Source organism: Marmota flaviventris, chromosome 20 (genome assembly GCF_047511675.1).
Source record: "Marmota flaviventris isolate mMarFla1 chromosome 20, mMarFla1.hap1, whole genome shotgun sequence".
Taxonomy (NCBI): Eukaryota; Metazoa; Chordata; class Mammalia; order Rodentia; family Sciuridae; genus Marmota; species Marmota flaviventris.
The window spans coordinates 18,448,818-18,467,169 of NC_092517.1; the positions used below are offsets into that span (position 1 = coordinate 18,448,818).

The 18,352-nt window shown below is 57.3% G+C and overlaps 1 protein-coding gene across 2 annotated transcripts in view; it reads left to right on the forward strand.

Annotated features, from left to right (window-relative positions):
• Positions 1-1,503: 1,503 nt before the first annotated feature.
• The window catches only part of Iqsec1 (IQ motif and Sec7 domain ArfGEF 1), a 198,047-nt gene continuing 181,198 nt past the window's right edge, over positions 1,504-18,352 (forward strand). Inside the window, exon 1 of one of the 2 annotated variants that reach the window (XM_071605845.1) lies at positions 1,504-1,638. The gene's annotated coding sequence lies outside the window, so the exon portion shown is untranslated. The remainder of the gene's footprint in view (positions 1,639-18,352) is intronic. The other variant, XM_071605847.1, reaches the window with a different exon arrangement.

Below are 18,352 nucleotides of genomic sequence, written 5' to 3' on the forward strand. Positions count from 1 at the left end.
CTGGCACGGCTCATCCTCAGATGGCCACCTGTGACTTCTTCATCCCAGCTCCACCTGGCCCCTGAGGTCACACCGACACCTTGAACTTGGCCATGGTGGAAATATTCACACTATGTGAAATGGGCAAGCGCTTCCAACCCGGATTTCATCTGGCTGTTAAATCCTTATCAGCACCTCCCACTGACATAGGAGGCTGAGGCAGGAGGATCCCAAGTTAGAGGCCGCCTCAGCCACTTAGCAAGGCCCTGAGCAACTCAGCAGGACGCTGTCTGTAAATAAAATAAAAAGGGCTGGGGACGGGGCTCAGGGGTGAAGCATCTGTACCATACCCGACTTGATGTTTTTTAATTAAAAAAAAAAATCATTCTGATATGTGCAAGGCCAGCCTTAACCCAGCTGTACTCTCACAACGTCCATGACAGACCTGGGGCTGTGGCCCAGTAGGTAGAGTGCCCGCCTGGTGTGAAGAGGCCTGGGTTCAATGCCCAGCATGGGGTGGGGTGGGGTGGGGAAGAGTCACAACGTTCTAGAATCTTCGGAGATGGAGCTAAAGCTTGACTCCGAGGCGGATTTCTAGCCTTCCACGTGGGCCACGGAAACAATGGAAATCGCCTCCCTGTTTAAGAAGACAGAGCAGAAGTAAGTTCAGCCCGGAGGGACTCTGGAAAGCCAAACCCCAAACAGCCAAGAAATAAAAAGATGAGAGCCACCAAGAAATGTTCAGAGCCATTAAGGGCGAGGGAGTGCGGTGTCTCCCGGGGGCACGATCTGCTGCTGCGGGTCTCAAGGCCAGCGCCCAGATGTGGCTTCGCTGGACCCGCGGGCCAGCTCCCGACCGGGAGGCCCGGGCGGAGGGCCTCGAGGGTTCCACGACAGCCACCAGGAGCTGCGGGCCACCTTCCGGGTGCAGCAGCGGGGAGACGCTGGGGGAGCTCAGTTCCCACGGGCGGCGACCCTGAGTGCGCGAGGCCCGGCCCCAGAGCGCCTCCGAGCGCCCGTGCGCCCCGCGCCCTCCCGCGGGCCGGCGTCCCCGTGTCCCCGCGCGGCAGGCCGCGGGCGCGGGCGCAGAGGCGGGTCCGGCAGGCGGCGCCCTCGGCCTCGGCCTCCGCCTCCCGCGCTCGCGCCCGCGTCGCAGCGGCACTTTGCAAAACTCCTCGCCGCCCGCGGCGGCCGCAGCTCCGCGCCCTGCCGGCCCCCGGGGGCGCGTCGGCGGGGCAGCGGGCAGCGGGCCTCGCGCAGCGGGCAGCGGGGCGCGGCGGCGCGGACGGGGCGCGGGCGCGGGCGGAGGCGGGAGCCGAGGCGGGGCCGCGCCAGCCCCGCCGCCGCGCCCCCCGGGCCGAGCCCCGCGCCGCCGCCGCCGCCGCCCGCCGTCCCCGCGCCGTGGCCGCGCCGCCCGCTCGCCAGGCGCGCCCGGGCCATGGCGGGCGCCGCGCCCCCCGGCCGGGCGGCCGCGTCCCTGCGGGAGCTGACCCGCATCGTGGCGGCGCAGCAGGAGCTGCTGGCGCGCCGGCGGCGGCGCATCGAGGAGCTGGAGCGCCAAGTGGCGCGGCTGAGCCGGGAGAACGCCGGCCTGCTGGAGCGGCACCGGCGACACCTGGCCGCGTGCGCCCTCCCGGAGCTGGGCGGCCGCCGCGACAAGTAAGCGGGACCGGCGGGCGGGCGCGCCAACTTCGGGGCCCGCCGGGCGCGTCCCTCCCGCGGGGTCGCCCCTGGGCGGGGACCGGGCGCTGCCAGGGCGCCGCCACCCGGGCTCCCGCGGACCCGCTCCCGGCCATCGCCGGCCTCGCGCGGGCGGGGACCCGGGGCTCTGGGCGCCGGGGACCCCGGCGGCCGCGCAGGGCAGGGGGCGCAGCAGGTGCAGCTCCCACTCTGCAGGGGCCAGGGCGAGTCGTGCCCCGGTCGCCCGTGGCCCGAAGGGGGCCCGTGCAAGGTCCAGCCCGGGACGATCTGGCCCTTGTCCCCCGGTCGCCTGGGCTCTTCCGCCACAGCCCCGGGGCCAACTCCCCCGCCCGCCTCGCCCTGGGATTACCCGGGCTATTTCGGAGCAAGGATTAAGCTGGGGTCAGGGAGGGACTTCCCGCTGTCCCCAAGAGCTCCCAGGCCCCCGGGCTGTGTGGCTCCTCGGGTGTCGTGGGAACCCAGCGCAGCCCCTGCCGGCTGGAGTGCGGGTGCCATCTGGGGCGGGGCTCGAGGTTTAAGGCTTTCCATGACGCGGGGTGGGGTTCCTGTGCCCTCTGTCCCTCTGTCTTCAGGACCCCCTGGGCCACTGGTGTTGGTCCAGAAAAGCACCCCGTGTGTGAGGCAGGGGGAGTGGCAGTGGTCAGTAGTTTCAGGACCGGCGTCCTGGGAAGCTTTGGGAGAGAAAGGACAGGGGGAGGGTTTGCACTGGCTCCAGAGTGCGGGGTGTTCCTGACTCCCAGGGCGGGGTGCAGGGTGTGTACCCCCAGCCCAAGGTGGGGCCGCTCCAAGCTATGGCCCCCAGGGTCCACCTGCCACTCTCCTGCCTGGAGCCCTGACTCTGGGCAGTGCCGGTGGGCTTGCTGGGCTCTTGGAGGACAGGCAGAGTGTGGGTGAGTGGCAGGCTACGGTGGCCGACTCCTGCTTTCTGTTCCTCCAGGAGGTAGAATCCTTCTGCAGATGTCTCTGAGAAAGCAGCGACCCTGCAGCCTCTTTGTGCTCTCTGCCCTTAGCTCTGAGACTCCATCATCCAGTCCCCTCCCTGGCCAGGGGGGTCAGCTGGTACAGCTTGCAGGGTCAAGCCCTTCCTGCTCACTCGCCCGAGGATGGGGACAGAAGGCCCAACTGTCCAGGCGAACTCTCTAGTAGCTTCAGGAAGTAGCACCAGGGCAGAGACATGTGTTCCTGTTTTCATAGGAAACAGTGACACACGTTGGTCGGCAGATGCCTCCATACCATCCCAGGGGACAGATTTCTTTTTTTCCTCTTCAAAGTCACCCTTGGTGACCAGACAGAGCGTAGAGATAGGAGAATTCTGAGAGACAATGTCCTCCCTGCTGTGGGGAATCCCCAGTGTGTGCGTCCAGCCAGTGGCCTTGCTCCTGACACCTTAAAAAAAAAAAAAGAAAAGAAAATAGAAAGTTTGGCACCCCCCTTGGGGAGGCAGGGTGGCCGTGGGCCCTGGCTTGTGGCCCGGCGGAGGACAGCTTCCAAGCTGGAACTTGCATAGCAAGGCTTGTGCGTCTCACTGAGCTGCCGTTTCTGACCCAGGGGTCTGCTGCAGGCTGGGGAGTCCCCTCTTTGATCAAGGCCCAGGGAGGTCCCATGTGGCTGGCCCGGGGACCCGACGGAGAGGAGCAAGACTATGAGTAACTAGAATAGGAACAGGGACTGCGGCGGGGGACAGAGGGGACCAGCCCTCTTTTCCTGCTTCTGAGCCCTTTCCCAGCCTCTGGGCAGGGAAATGCTGGCAGCTCTCTCTCCTGGCAGGAGACTCACACGGACAGATGGACAGATGTCCACCGGGTGTCCGAGGCCTGCCCATGACCTTGGGGCTCTGGGGCTGGCACGAGGCCCACTGCCCGTCCGAGGAGCGAGGTGACTGATGTCTAAGGAGCCCGCGAGAACCGCCCCCTGGGCCCTGAGAGTGTTTATTAGGCACCTGCTGTATGCAGAAGTGTCAGCGATAGGCTTGGGGACAGAGAAGATGGTCTTCCGCAGAGAAAGGAAAGTGGCCCCCGTGGACTTGGGCCCAGGTCCTGCTCTGTACATCCCAGCAGGTGACCTTGGGACATGCCACCGTGGCTGAACTCCCGGAGGTGACAGCTGGGCATGCTGGAAGTTTCCATGCTTTTAAAATCGGAAGGTCTTAGCTCTCTTGAGTGTCTCTAGCCACCGCTGCAGAATGTCACCATGAGAAAGGGACCAGGGACAGGCAAGAGCCACAGGGATTTGTGAGACTCTTGCTGCCTTATGGTTTTCTGTGGCCAGTGTTTGGGGGGCTGCACCCTAATCATCTGTCTAGAACGCCTCTCACTAGAGCTGGGCACCCACCAGGTGGGTATTCATTGAGTGGGTGACACCTCGGGGGAAGGGTTGACTGAAGAGCCCTTTCCCTTAGAGTCACATGGGACTTTTTATTTGTTTGTTTGGTTCCAAGGATGGAACTTGGGTCCCTCGACCCCTGAGCCCCATCCCTAGCCGTGTTTTGTATTTTATTTAGAGACAGGGTCTCCCTGAGTTGCTCAGGGCCTCCCTTTGGTGGAGGCTGGCTTTGAACTTGAGATCCTCCTGCCTCAGCCTCCCGAGCCCTGGGATGCCAGGCGTCCTGGCTTGGTCCGCTAGGGGTCTCCTGCGTGCCCACGTGGCTTGTGGTCCTTGTCAGCTCATGTCACCACCTCACCACTCCTACCAGGCAGACAGGGTCGCTCGCCGTGCCCCTTGCGCAGGTGTGGAACTGAGGCTCAGTGACATCCTGTGCCTCGCTCAGCTCCGCCATCTGGCTAAGTGTGGATCCAGGGCTCAGCCTCGGGCAGCCTGGCTCGGCTCTTACCTGCCCACCGCCTGCCCATCATGCCGTCGGTGATCAGATGGTCCCAGGGGTTCTGTGCCACCTCTCTGGCGGCCTCAGTCCTGGGGGAGAGCCAGCTGCAAGGTTTCCTTCCCTGTGGGGTCTCGTCCCCGAGGTGGGCTCTGGAGGTGGCCGGGCGGAGGGGCCCGGGGTTGAAGGAGCCAGCCCCTGTCCAGCCTTCGATCCCTGGGACTTTCTTGGCAGAAGTAAATGCCGGCCTCAGGAGGCTGGGGAGGGGCCCTGGAGTGGCCTCTTTGGTTTCTCGTCCCCTGCAGCCCGCGAGGGCTGTCACATCACACATCACTCAGAGAGGACATTTTTTCCGAGGCTCTGAGTCGGTGACTCACTCCGGGGGAGGCTTCCCGTGGCAGGCAGGCAGTCTCTGTTGACTTCCCAAACAGGCACTCTTTCTGGGTGACATTAACCATGATGGTGGCACATCATCTGAAGGCCATACAGGCATGGCCGCGGAAGTGGGGGCGGCAAGGCGAAACCAGCCTGTCCTGATGGGCGGCCGGCGGACGGCACAGAAAGTCCTGCTTAGGAGGGTCCCCGGCGACAAGCCTCTGAGACCCCTGTCAGTCTCCAGAGTGGCTGGAGGTACCAAAGCTGGGGTCCTGGGGGACACTCTGTGCACATTCTCTCCCCACCTGAACTAAGAGTAGGGGACCACCAGGCATGGGGGCACATGCCTGTCATCTCAGCAGCTCAGGAGGCCAAGGCAGGAGGATCGCAAATTGGAGGCCAGCCTCAGCCACGGAGCAAGTCCCTAAGCAACTCATCGAAGCCCTGTCTCTAAATAAAACAATAAAAAGGGGTGGGGGGCTGGGGACCGGGCTCCGTGGTTAGGCGCCCTTGGGTTCAACCCCTGGTTCCAAAAAATAAATAAAATTAAAAAAGAGTAGGGGACCTTATTCTGATCCGTCAGCTGTCAGCGTGGCAGGAGACACTGTGTTCACGTTTTCATTAAAGACTTATTTTTGTTCTCCCAGGCGAGATAAAGCCTGTATCCAGTGTCGGGGAGGAGGTCTCTTGGTCAGGAACGAACTGCGCCACACTTTGGGACACGGGTCCTGGTCGGATAAAATGTCGCAGACTCTGAGGGGGGCGGGTGAGCTGGTCCTGTTTTTTCCCGTGATGGCAGCGTCTGCAGAAAGGCGAGGGAGTCTCTGACGCTCTCTCCCCCCGCCGTCTGACAAGCCGAGCAAATGATTATTTTACAACCTGGGAAATAAATCAGAGGATGCTTCTTTTATTTAGCCGGAGCCCAGAGGATCAGAGAGGGCGCTGGGCGCCAGAGGCAGCCCAGCGCTGCTCCTGGTTCCGATTGGAGTCCTCTCTCTGGGCTGGGTGCCCTGCCCAGATCTCAGATCTCCAGGCCTTGCCGGGGAGGGGGTGGTGGTCAGGACAGTGTGACTGTTTGGTCACAGTGTACAGGCCTGCCGTCAGACATCTGGGGACATCAGCAATTTTTCCCTATGGGCTGGGTGGCTATTTGTCAGCTGTTCTGTGTGTGACGTCGTTTCGGGCAGCTCATCATGTCGTTTGTGGTCCCCCCCCTTTTTTTTTGAACACAAGAGCCACTTTGCTTAACTTGGGACCTGCTCCCTTCTCTACTGCTGAGCAGGGTGTCATCTGGGTCACGGCCACCAAGCCCCTGAAGAAACAGGCAGAAACAGCCAGGCGTTGGGAGGGACCTGGACTCGACCTCATTGAAGTGGAGTCTGAGCCGGGAGGCCAGCTGAGTTCATGGCCTCTGATTTGCTAACCCCCACCCGGTCACAGACCCAGGTCAGACTGCCGCTGGACCCAGTCCCCAAGGACCAAGCCACACTGAGTGACATGAGCCAGAATTCCCAGCCCTGGGGACCTTGGGGGCTTCGGTCCGGCCCCTCCTCCAGGCTGGTGAGGACAGGGAATTAGGCGGGGTGCACAGGGCCGGCTATGACAGTTGTCAAGCCCTGGACAATGCCTGCCCCACCCCCAGTGCCCAGCTGTGCGCTGGGGACCCTCCAGCCCTCTGGGCACCTAGTCAGCCCCCTGCTGCAGACACACTTGCAGGAACTCCGACTTTGCAACCATGTCAAAGCCCCAGCCCTTCTTACTCGCTGTCACAGTAATAAATGAGCCAGGTGGCCGGGTGCAGTGGCCCACGCCTGTCATCTCAGCGGCTGGGGAGGCTGAGGCAGGAGGATCACCAGTTGGAGGCCAGCCTCAGCCACTTAGCGAGGCCCTGAGCAACTCAGGGAGACCCTGTCTCTAAATAAAATGCAAAATAGGGCTGGGGACGGGGCTCAGGGGTCGAGGGCCCCTGGGTTCAGTCCCTGGTACCCCCAAAAAAGAGAGAGGGGCTACTTCCCTACAGGGAGATCAGACGTAGAGGCCGCCTCTGGGCCCTGGCACTGTGAGATCAAATGGGTCAGCGGGCAGCTGGGGCGAGGCCCGTGCAGAGCGAGGCCCGCCTCCCTCCCTCCACGTTCCATAATTAAGGTTTTGCAATATTTGCTTTATGGCCTCCGTCTCTGCCCGTGGGGGTGTTTAGCACCACGTGGACGGCGAGCCTGGCGGAGCGCCTCCCGAGGGCCAGGAATTGGGCTCAGTGCTCCAGACACGTGATGGGCACCTCCTCTATTCCCCCGTTCCCGGGCTGGGGGGATGGGGCTGGTCCCTGGTCAGGGCAGCTCCCCACTGAGATGCAGTGACGGGGTCAGGATGTGGAGTGTGCATGGAATATTCCAGAGGGCGTGGGTCAGGGTGCAGGGTGGGGCCAAGCAGGCGGCTGGGCTTCCTGGAGAAGGTGACACGGAGCCGGGACTTGAGGAACAAGACAAAGGAGGAGGGTATCCAGGCAGGTGCGGCCGAGCAGCGTCCTTGGTGGATGTGGGGGATCTGTGAGTGGGGACCGCGGGCCCAGGGGAAGCCCAGGGGCTCCGAGCAGCCCCCCGGGTCTGAGCTTGCTGAGCACCTAGATTTCAGGCTTGGAGGGGCTGGTGAGCAAGCGGGTTCAGCCCTCTGAGCTGCACCTGGCTGACTTGGAAATGCTTAGCCTTCTTCCAAGGGAAGGCAGGACATGGGAGGACATAGGACAGATTTGCACTGACCCTTAAAATGTTCTGGTTATAATAAAACCACAGGAATAACTAGGTCCTTCCCAGGTGCCGTGTCTGGGGACGTTCTCCTCAGTCCCTCCGTGGACACCATAGCTCTGTGAGTGTTAGCATCCCATTTTGCAGATGTGAAAACCAAGTCTCAGTTGGTGGGGGGGTGGCGCACGCCTGTCATCCCAGCGGCTTGGGAGGCTGAGGCAGGAGGATCGCAGGTTCGAGGCCAGCCTCAGCCACTTAGCGAGGCCCTAAGCAACTCAGTGAGACCCTGTCTCTAAATAAAATAATTTTTTAAAAAAGGGCTGGGAGTGTGGATTGAGCACCCCTGGGTTCAATCCCTGGTACAAACAAAAAGGAAAAAAAAAAAAGAAAACCAAGGGTCAGAGAGGTTGAGCTATTTGTTCACAGTCACCCAGTGGCTTTGCACCCAGATCCCTATGTCCGCGGAACCCAGGCTTCAGAGCTGTTCATGGAGCTGTTTCCAACTGTGGTCTGGTCAACCCACCAGATTTTTGGCTTCGGGAACCCACAATAACTCCGGCTCACCCGCCCAGAGACAGCTGTGGCTTTAAACTTTGAGCAGGGATTTGGCTCTCGATGGCTAGCTGGGTCACCTTGGGGAAGTCATTTCGATGCTGAGCCAAACAGCCAGTGGTGGTGGCACCCAGCTGGTCGGGTGACCCAGGAAGCATTCTCCAAGCCCGCAGCGCAGCTGGGTGCTACTTCTTGAGATGGCCGGAATTCCCTGTTCAAAATGCGAGTATTTGCTAAGCTCCCAGAGAGCTCTGCGCAGAGGGGCCCGTGCATTTTTGCATATTCTCATTCCTGCAAGATTTGCTTCAGACACTGGGTCAAATGCAAGGATTAGGACCAGTGCCCCTTTTCTGGCTTTGTCCCCAAGCTTGCTGGTTGGGAGCACATATGTTCGGTTGATGTCCTGCTGCACTTGGATCAAGAGCATCACATCTGCAGAGAGTCAAAGGACTGGGCGGGTTGCAATGGTGCACACCTGTCATCCCAGCAACTTGGGAGGCTGAGGCAGGAGGATCGCAAGTTGGAGGCCAGCCTCAGCCACTGAGTGAGGCCCTGAGCAACTCAGGAAGACTCTGTCTCTAAATAAAATATAAAATAGGGCTGGGGAGGTGGCCTAGTGATTGAGTGCCCCTGGGTTCAATCCCTGGGACCCAACCAAACCAAACTGAATGGACAATTTCCCATTAAAAAGCAGGAATATCTGGAAGGTTCTATCCCCTCCCAAAGGCTTACATACACCTTTGTCCAGCCTTCTTGAGGTTCTAGTTGCAACCAGCTCTCATTTCGAGGTCAGAGGGGTGACCAGAGTAACCTTGACTGTCCCCATTTGAATCTCACCCATGGACTGACCTCCGCGGCCCTTAGGGTGAGCTGGGCTCACGGATAAGGACCAACAGACACTTCTGTACCAGGGCTTCACCACCCGCAGTGTTTCCCCGTTCATAGGTGACCCTGCAGGGCTGCAGAAAGTCCCAAGTTCCATCAGGGGGCAAAAGCACTTGCAAAGTCTGAGCCATTGCATAAATATGACTCTCCTCTCTGAGAGGGAATGTAATGGACAGTTGTCACCACCTCTGTCAACCTGGGGTAATAATAACCGTGATGCTCGACTATTTGTTGTGAATACTTGCTATAACTGTGAGGTAGGGACCCGTGATTGCCATCACTGTAGAGATGGGGGAACGAGGGCTCCGAGACTAGGGTGGTCAGTTTGAGCAAGCACCAGTCCAGCACGTCCCTATCAGAGATGTCATCAAGACACGTTGAGGGGACCCTTTTAATTTCAGTTGATTGTGTTCAGAGAGCAAACCTTGGGTAATGTCAGTCTTTTTAAATTTATTGAAATGCATTTGAAGGTCTAAGGTATGACCCGTTTTTCTTGGAGAACGTTCCTGTACACCGTAGAATATGTATTCTTTCCTGTGCGTCGAATGTTCTCTACGTGTCTGTGGGGTCTCGTTGGTTTGTGGTGTTCTTAGTCTTTTATTTTCTTGTTGATTTGCTGCTTCCTTCTATGATAAAAAGCAAGGTATTGATGTTGCCAGCTGTTGCTCTTGAATTGTCTATTTCTCCCTGTATTTCTGTCAGTTTTTTGCTTTATGTATTTTGAGGTTCTGTTGTTTGGTGCGTATGTGTTTATGATGGCTATGCATCCTTGTTGGATTGACTCTTGGACCGCTATAAAATGTTCTTCTCTGTTCATAGTAACAATATTTTTCATTAAGTCTATTTTTTCTGTATATATTAATAGAGCTACGGTAACTCTCTTTTGGTTACTATTTGCAGGATGTATCTTCTCTCATTGCTTTATTTTTAACCTGTTTGAATCTAAAATGAGGCTCTTGATGGCATATAAGGGAATTATGTTGTTTTTTTCCTATTCATTTCTGCAAGTCTCTGTCTTTTGATTGGAGTGTTTAATCCATTACATTTAATGTAATTATTGATAAGGTGGGATTCATTTATACAGTTTTGTTGTTTATATGTCTGAGGTCTCTTTTCCTGTATTCCTCTACAATTCTCTTCTTTTGTTTGAGGTAGACATTTTCTTTTTGGTACCAGGGATTGAACTCAGGAGCACTCAACCACATCCCCAGCCTTATTTTGTATTTTATTTAGAGACAGGGGCTCCCTGAGTTGCTTAGTGTCTCTCTGAGTTGCTGAGGCTGGCCTCCAACTTGTGATCCTCCTGCCTCAGCCTCCGAAGCTACTGGGATTACAGGCGTGTGCTACTGTGCCCAGCCTTAGATGTTTTCTAGTACAATATCTTAATTTTCTTCTTGGTTATTGTAGTTCATAGGGGAATTTTTAGAGCTTAATAGAACTGGCTCCAGAGACAGAGCACCCCACATTTCTTTTTCTCACTGAGAGAGAGAACAAGAGTAGGGGAAGGAACTGGTCAAGGAATAAAGCCCATCATTCCAAGGCAGAATGAAGTCCAGAAGTGACAGACCCTGGGGGCAGAGAATGGCCAGACACGGATGTGGGTCCATGACAAACTGGGTAGACACCAAGGAACCAGCCCAGAAGCTCCCTGGGGACAAGGGGAGTGGATGGTTTGTCTCTGCTGTTCCTATAAGGAGCCCTGCCTCGGGTTAGGTTTTAATGAGTAGGTATTGAATGACTGAGTCAGTCAATCATCTGGTCGCTCTGAGTGTGATGGCTCTTTGTTGCTGTGTAGCAAGTTAAAATTCAGAGTCTTAAAACAACCACCATTTTATTCTATGTCAAGATTTTCCAGGTCCAAGTTTGACCAGGGCTTAGAGCCAAGATTTGCAGAAGTCTTTTTAATCTTCCACATGTGGTTTGCTCAAATCCTACACTGTCATCCTCCTTCCTCCAAGTCTGGTGACGTTTCTCGTGTGGTTTGCCCTCGGGTGGTGTGCCCAGTTCTTGCTTCTGTCTGTGTAGAATGCAGCAGCCCGTCCCAATCCCCGTGTGAGGACCTATCTATGCAGGATTCCTCTGGTAGTCCGTTTTCTGTGACTGTGACAAAATACTTGAGGCAAGCAAATTAAAAAGAGGAAAGGTTTATTCTGGCTCATGGTTTTGGAGGTTTCAGTCCATGATCGGTTGGTTCTCGTTGCTTTGGGCCTGTGCTGAGGCAGGACATCATGGAGGGAAATGTGGAGGAGGAATAAGATGCTCACCTTGCAGCAGCCAGAAAGCTGAAAGGGAGAGGAAGAGAGCAGGGTCTCACAATCCTGTTCAAGGCCACGCCCCAATGACTTAAGGACTCCCACTAGGCTCCGCCCCTTAAAGGCTCCACCACCTCCCAATAGCATCCTGAGCCAAGGCAGCCACAGACAAGAGGGTTCTGGGAGAATCATCACCCACAGATGGATGTTGACTGTTCCAGTCACCTGGAGTCCCATGTCCACATTCCTGGCAGTAAGGGTATCATGAGTGACATCATGTCTGCCTGGTGGCTGTCCTCTTGGGAGCCCTGTGCCCACCAGGTGGTAAGCCGGTAGGAAGTCCCCCTCCTGCTTCTTCTCATCCCCACTTACACTTTCAGTGTCTCCCCAGGAAACCTCATGTGGGATCCTTAAACTTAATTGCCAAACGTTAACAGTGTTCAAGGTCAGCCTTTGGGAGGTAATTAGATGAGGTCATGAGTGTGGGGCCCCCAAGTCGTGGTGTTAGTGGCCTTAAAAGAAGAGGGAGGGAGTCCCAAGCCAGCGTGCCCTGTGTCTCACCATGCCCACGTGATGCCCTTGTCGTGCTCAGGTGCAGCAGGGATGCCACCAGCACCAGGCCTTTAGACTGTCCCAACTCCCACAACCCTGAACCACACGAACCCCTCTTCTTTGTAAACCACCTGGTCTCAGGCGTTGTGTTACAGCCACAGACGGGAAACCAAGCCAGCCTCGGACGCAGTTGTGCGTCTGAATGCACTCCGGCTCACAAACTTGTCCAGGTGGGGTGGCCAGGTGCCTACTGGTTCATCTCGCGCCAGCCCCCCCCCCCAACTGTCCCTGGTCCCAGATGGGTGCCCTTCCATCTGCCTGGAAGGCCCTGGCCACACCTTGAACTCAGGAGCACTCAGCTACTAAGCCACATCTCCAGCCTTATTTTGTATTTTATTTAGAGACAGGGCCTCCCTGAGTTGCTTAAGGCTTTGCTAAGTGGCTGAGGCTGGCCTCCTACCTATGATCCTCCTGCCTCAGCCTCCTACCTTTCGAATCTGCCTGAAGGATGGGCTTCCATCTTAGACTTTTTATCATTTTTAATTCATGTCAGAATAAGTCTTCTTTTCACGTTATCGCGTGTGTTGCTGCAGCCCTGGGTTCCCATGGGAGCTTCTGTTCACTCTTGACCACTGTTTTCCCAGATGCCCGCCTCTCCCTCTATGGGGCAGGTAGTGGCCACGCCCCACTCACCTTCAGCCCCGCCCCATGCAAACATATTTAAAGCGACATATTTCATATACATCCACAGTTGTGGGGTGGGAAAGGCCAGGGTTTCCAAACTGGAGCATGCACACCCCTGGGGAAGCAGAACACAGTCCTTTGAGGTCCAGGGAGAAACCATGTCAGAGTTTCTATTTCCACATATTATTTAATCTCAATCTTCGAGGTCCTTTTCCTGGGGTCTTTTACAATATGCATAACATGATAATGTGACGATATGTATCTGCATATAATTTCATTACATAAAATTATATGCGGTGGTGCTGCATGCTAGAACTTTCTAAGGGTAAAAGAGCCTCATCAAAATAGTTCAAGACTGCGGGGCGCAGTGACCCTCGCCTGTCATCACAGCAGCTGGGGAGGCTGAGGCAGGAGGATCACAAGTTGGAGGCCAGCCTTAGCAACTTAGCAAGGCCCTAAGCAACTCAGGGAGACCCTGTCTCTAAATAAAATATAAAAAAGGCTGGGGATGGGGCTCAGGGGTTAGCACCCCTGGGGCTCAATCCCTGGTACAAAAAAAAAAAAGGAAGAAATGTGCTGACTCAGGGCTGAAGGCCGGGCTGGGCAGGTGCCGGCTCATCACATTCTTCCAGATTTTCCTTCACCAGCTGCCCCTAATTCCTATCCTACTTGCCCGAGGTGACGGGAAGGACAGCTTTTCCTTCTTTGGAGTGACAGCTGGACTGTTCTGTTGTAAAGGTAGCTTCTTTGATCTCTCCATGGGATGGCGCTTCAAATCTCCATGCCTCAGGCTGCTGTCACAAGGGCCGGCCTTGGACAGGTGGCTTAGGAGCTGCGACAGGGATTGCTTACAGTTCTGGAGGTCAGGAAGTCCAAGATGGAGGCACGGGCAGCGTGGGTGCCTGGTGAGGCCCTGCATTCCGATTCACAGACTGCGCTTTCTGGCTGATCTCAAAGGGTCAGGCTCAGAGGTTCAGCTCCCTGGAGCCTCCTTTAGAAGAGACTAATCCCGTTTGTGGGGGCTCTTCCCCTGTGCCCTAATTGCCCCTGGAAGACCCTGCTTCTAACACCACCGCCTTGGAGCAGGAATTTCAGCCCATGAGCTGGGGCATCTCCACATTCAGACCGTAGCAAAGTCTAAACCCAGTTTACATGGATAGAGGCTCTTTTCTTTTGGGGGGGGGGGAGTACCGAGGATTGAACCCAGGGGCACTCACCCCTGAGCCTCATCCCCAGCCCTATTTTGTGTTTTATTTAGAGACAGGGTCTCACTGAGTGGCTCAGGGCCTCGCTTTTGCTGAGGCTGGCTTTGAACTCCCCATCCTCCTGCCTCAGCCTCCAGAGCCGCTAGGATTACAGGTGGATGGAGGTTCTCACGGGTTGGTGTGCATGGGCAGGAGACATCTGGGCTGCATCCAGGTGCCCAGGGCCTTCCTGAATCTTGACCTCAGAGCCTGTCGGGGAAGCAGTGTCACCTTGGGTCTCTCGCCTGCAAAGAGCGCTTGCTGGTAAGAGGGACCCTGAGCCCCACTCACAGCCTCTGCTCTGTGCTGTGCTACGGGGGTCTCAGGGTAGGGACCCGCGCGCGTGGGATCTTCCTGCGCCCCCTTGGGAGAGGGTCGGTTTTTCATTTCTGCTGGAGGTGAGAGCTTCTGCGCACGCGCAGCTCTGACCGCCTCTGGGCTGGAGTTTGATGGACACAGGCCACGCCCCCCCCACCAGGGAGCTGGGGCTGCTGCTGGCGCAGGCTGCGCTGAGCCAGGTCTGCGTCCTGCATCCAGCCTCAGGGTCCTGCAGCTCACCCTGCCCAGCTGAGCAGCCCAAGCCCCGGCTCTTCTCCAGGAAGGACCTGTGTGTGGTCCTGGGATAGTTCCAAGATGTAGATGGCTGGAGAGGTCTCAGGCTCACACTCAGACTCCACACGGAAGTCAGGGACCGTGGCGTTGAGGTCCATGGATGTCACCTCCTGTGCCCCCGTGTGCCACGCGCACTCAACATGTCTGAGGTGGTCGGCTGTGTGCGGGGCCGGGTTTGGCTGCTCTTTCCAGCCCCGGGAAGCTTCCTCTTCTGGAAGGTCCTTGTAAGACTAGCGCACTGACCTAGGGCCACACCTGGGCAGGCCGGGGTGACTCCTTATTATTTCAGATCTTATGGGGAAAATACTAACAGGGGTCTTGGAGGTGAAAGGGGGGTGATCTCTGGATCTTATAGGGGTGAGATACGCAGCTGAGACTATTCCTTGCCTTCCAATATCCATTTCCCTCTTTTCTTCAACAAGAATGACCACGAGACAACCAGAAAACAGATCATTTCAAGCCATCCTGGTAATTATGCCTATGTGATTATGCCTGGTAATTATGCTTATTGTGGCCAGTAAATATGCAGAAGTGGGGTGAGCAGCTTCCTGGGCATGTGTTTACAAGGCAGAAGTATTTCCTTTGCCTGCATTATTTTGGCTGGAATGAGGATGTGATGGCTGGGGCATAAGCAAGCATTTTGGAGTGTAAAGACAAGAGCTCCATCATACGGATGGGAATGCACTTGGTTTTGATCCCTTGTCATCCATCCTAATCCTAAAGTAATAATGAGAGCGATGTTTATCGTGAGCTGTGATCAGATGTTGGAGCTCACCTCCGGGAGCCTGAGGCTTTGGGTTTGAGTAGGAGTGGGCTGAGTCCTTGGGCCTTGGTGTTAGGACAGCTGCTGAACTGAAGCCCTGAGTGGGTCCCTTCCCACTGGGGGATGCAGAGGGCCTGCTGAGGTCCCCTGGGCCCTAACCCTCAGGAGATGGGGTGTCTCATGCAGATGGGGCCTTGCCTGCGGGACTGGGGGTGTGGCAGGGTGCCATAGGGGGTGGGCAGGAGCCCCCTCCAAGGAGAATATGTGGGTCAGCAGCTGCGGGAGTCCAGGAGAGGGGCGAGGCCCAGACCTCCTGGACAGGGGCAGGCGGACACAGGGCCAGGCCTTCTGGACCTGGACCACTCCTTGGGGCCTGGAATGGGTGTATGGAACCCCTTCTGGGGGGTGGAATGGAATCACGGCTGAGCTCTGGGTCCTTGTACCCGGAGCCATGTGGCAGAGAGAGAGACAGAGACTGAGATAGAGACAGAGACAGAGGAAGAGACAGAGACAGAGACAAAGAGACAGAGACAGAGATAGAGAGAGAGGAAGAGGCAGATACTTAGGGACAGAGACTGAAAGAAGACAGCCAACAGGGCAGAGCCTGCAGACAGTCTCCTGCAGAGAGGGACATGGGCAGCTGTCTTCCCCTCCCCTCCCCCTTGCACTCCCTCTCCCCACCCCTCCCTCCCCCTCCCTCTCCCTCCTCTCCCCTCTCTCCCCCTCCCTCTCCCTCCTCTCCCCTCTCTCCCCCTCCCCCTCCCTCCCCCTTCCCCTCCCTCCCCTTCACCCCTTCCTCCCCTTCCCCCTCCCTCCCTTCCCCTTCTCCCTCCCCTCCTTCTCCCCTCCCCCTCCTCCTCTCCCCCTCCCCCTCCTCCCCTCCCCCCTCCCCTCCCCTCTCCCTCCCCCTCCCCCTCCTCTCTCCTCCCCCTCCCCCATTACCTTCTGTGTTCATTCACCCACCCTGGCAAAGCACCTCCCCCGCCCCCCCCCCCCCGCCCCCGCAAAGCACCTCCCCCGGCCCCGCCCCCCGTCAGTCTCCACAGGGCGAGGCCGGGCTGGCTCCCTGCCCCTGTCAATCTCCGGGGGGGCGTGGCCTGTGGGGCGGGGCCAAGCCTGCCTATGGGCACCAGCAAGTGGCCAGAGCTCCTCAGGGAGTCCCTGGGCGCTGCTGTGGAGACCTGTGAGGGTCTGCGTAGGAGTCAGGCGGGGTCCAGGTGGGGACAGTGGGACGTGGTGACAGTGTGGGCCGTGGGATCACAGCCTGCCCTGCCCCGCCACCCAGGGGTGCCCGTCCTGCCTGTCCGCGGACCCCGTGGAAGCCAGTCCTGCATCCGGGCTGGGACCTGTGCTTGGGGACCAGCGCGAGTTCTCAGACAGCGACCTGATGGCAGCGGCTGCCAGGCGGGGAGCACAGCCTGGAGGGGGACCGCTCGGCCCTGCTCGGGATCTGCAGGGCAGCCTGCTTCGAGGAAGGCCAGCTGGGGTCACCTGGCCTGGCCGCGCCACCGGCTCAGAAGCCGAGAGCTCCCGGGCTATTTATATCCACCGGCCAATCTTTTGATCTTGATGACATTGTGCAAAGCCTGTGCGAAGCTGGCCTTTGTACGCTGGCCTCCCAGGCGGTCAGGAGCAGGGACGAGGACATGGATCTTGACGGCTGGACACCAGCTTGGCCACCAGAGAGCCTTACAGGGACGGCCACCTCCTCCAGCTGTGAGCCAGCCCTGTGCTCACCCTGACCTCCGTGTTTCTCTGTCTTGGGGCAGCACAGAGGCTGGCTGGGGCTGGGTGTTAGTTGAGCACCTACTGTGTGCAGCTACTTTTTCCCCCCCAAGGACTGTTGTTTAATTTTTAAGAATTGTGATAAATCTGTGTAATTTTTTCCTGCTTCACCTTTTTTTTTGGGGGGCGGGGGGTAGGAGGAATTGAACTCAGGGATGCTTAGCCACTGAGCCACATCCCCAGCCATTTTAATTTTTTTTTTATTTTGAGACAGGTCCCCACTAAGTTGCTTAGGGACTCATTAAATTGCTGAGGCTGGCCTCCAACTTCTGATCCTCGTGACTCAGCCTCCTGAATCACTGGGATTACAGGCATATGCCACCATTCCTGACTCTTTCCTTCTCAAGACCAAATAACCTACCATTGTGTATACACACCCAAAATTGCTTATCCCTCCGTCAAGGGACTTTGGCTGTTGTGAATGACACTGCTCTGAATGTGTGTGCATATCCCTCTTTAAAACCTGCTTTCCACTCTTTGGGGTTTGTTCCCAGAATGGGGCCCCTGTGTCAGTTCAAATGTGCCCGGAACCTCACCAGTCTTTGCGTCACCCACCATGGCAGGTGGTGTTCTCTGCATTTTACGGATGAGGAAACTGTGGCCGAGGAGTGGTGGGGTTAGGATAGGGGTGGCCTCAGGGTGGCCACATGGCTGGTCATTCCGGGGCTCTTGAGCCCCAGAGCCATGTGCCTCACCCTCTTGCTTCTTAAAAATAAAAGCTGTTGGGCACAGTGGTGTGGGCTTGTAATCTCAGAGGCTCCGGAGGCTGAGACAGGAGGATCGCAAGGTGGAGTCCAGCCTCAGCCACTGAGCAAGGCCCTGAGCAACTCAGTGAGACCCTGTCTCTAAATAAAATATAAAAAGGGCTGGGGACAGGGCTCAGTGGTTAAATGCCCCTGAGTTCAATCTCTGGGACCAAGAAAAAAAGTGGCTATGGCCTGGTGTCACCTGGCCGGACCTGGCTAGTGAGTCGCTCTCCAGTCTGCGTGGTCTGGTGGGGCTCCATGATGTCCCCTCCTCCCTCCCTCCTGCTCAGGTTCCCTCAGAGCCGTGCCCTGGTGCCATGATGTCACTCAGGTGGACTTACAGTGGCCTGGGGTCTGCCTTGGGGACAGCAACAAGGGCTTAGTACCCTTCCAGGTCTGGTCCTTGGTGACAACTTCCCCACCCCCAGGATGGCCAGGGTGGGAGTGGAGCTCAGTTGTTTAACCCTGGGGGGGCGGGGTTTCTGAAGGGCTGTGTGACCTTGAGTACTCCACAGAGCCTCTCTGTGCCCCAGTTTCCTCATTCATAAAATGGAGACAAAGATGGGTCCTCGGAGGTTTGCTGAAGGTGCCGGAGCCCAGCACATCGGCCCTGGATGTAGTATGTGCTCAATACACGTTGGCTGTTGGGTTCAGTTGTTATTA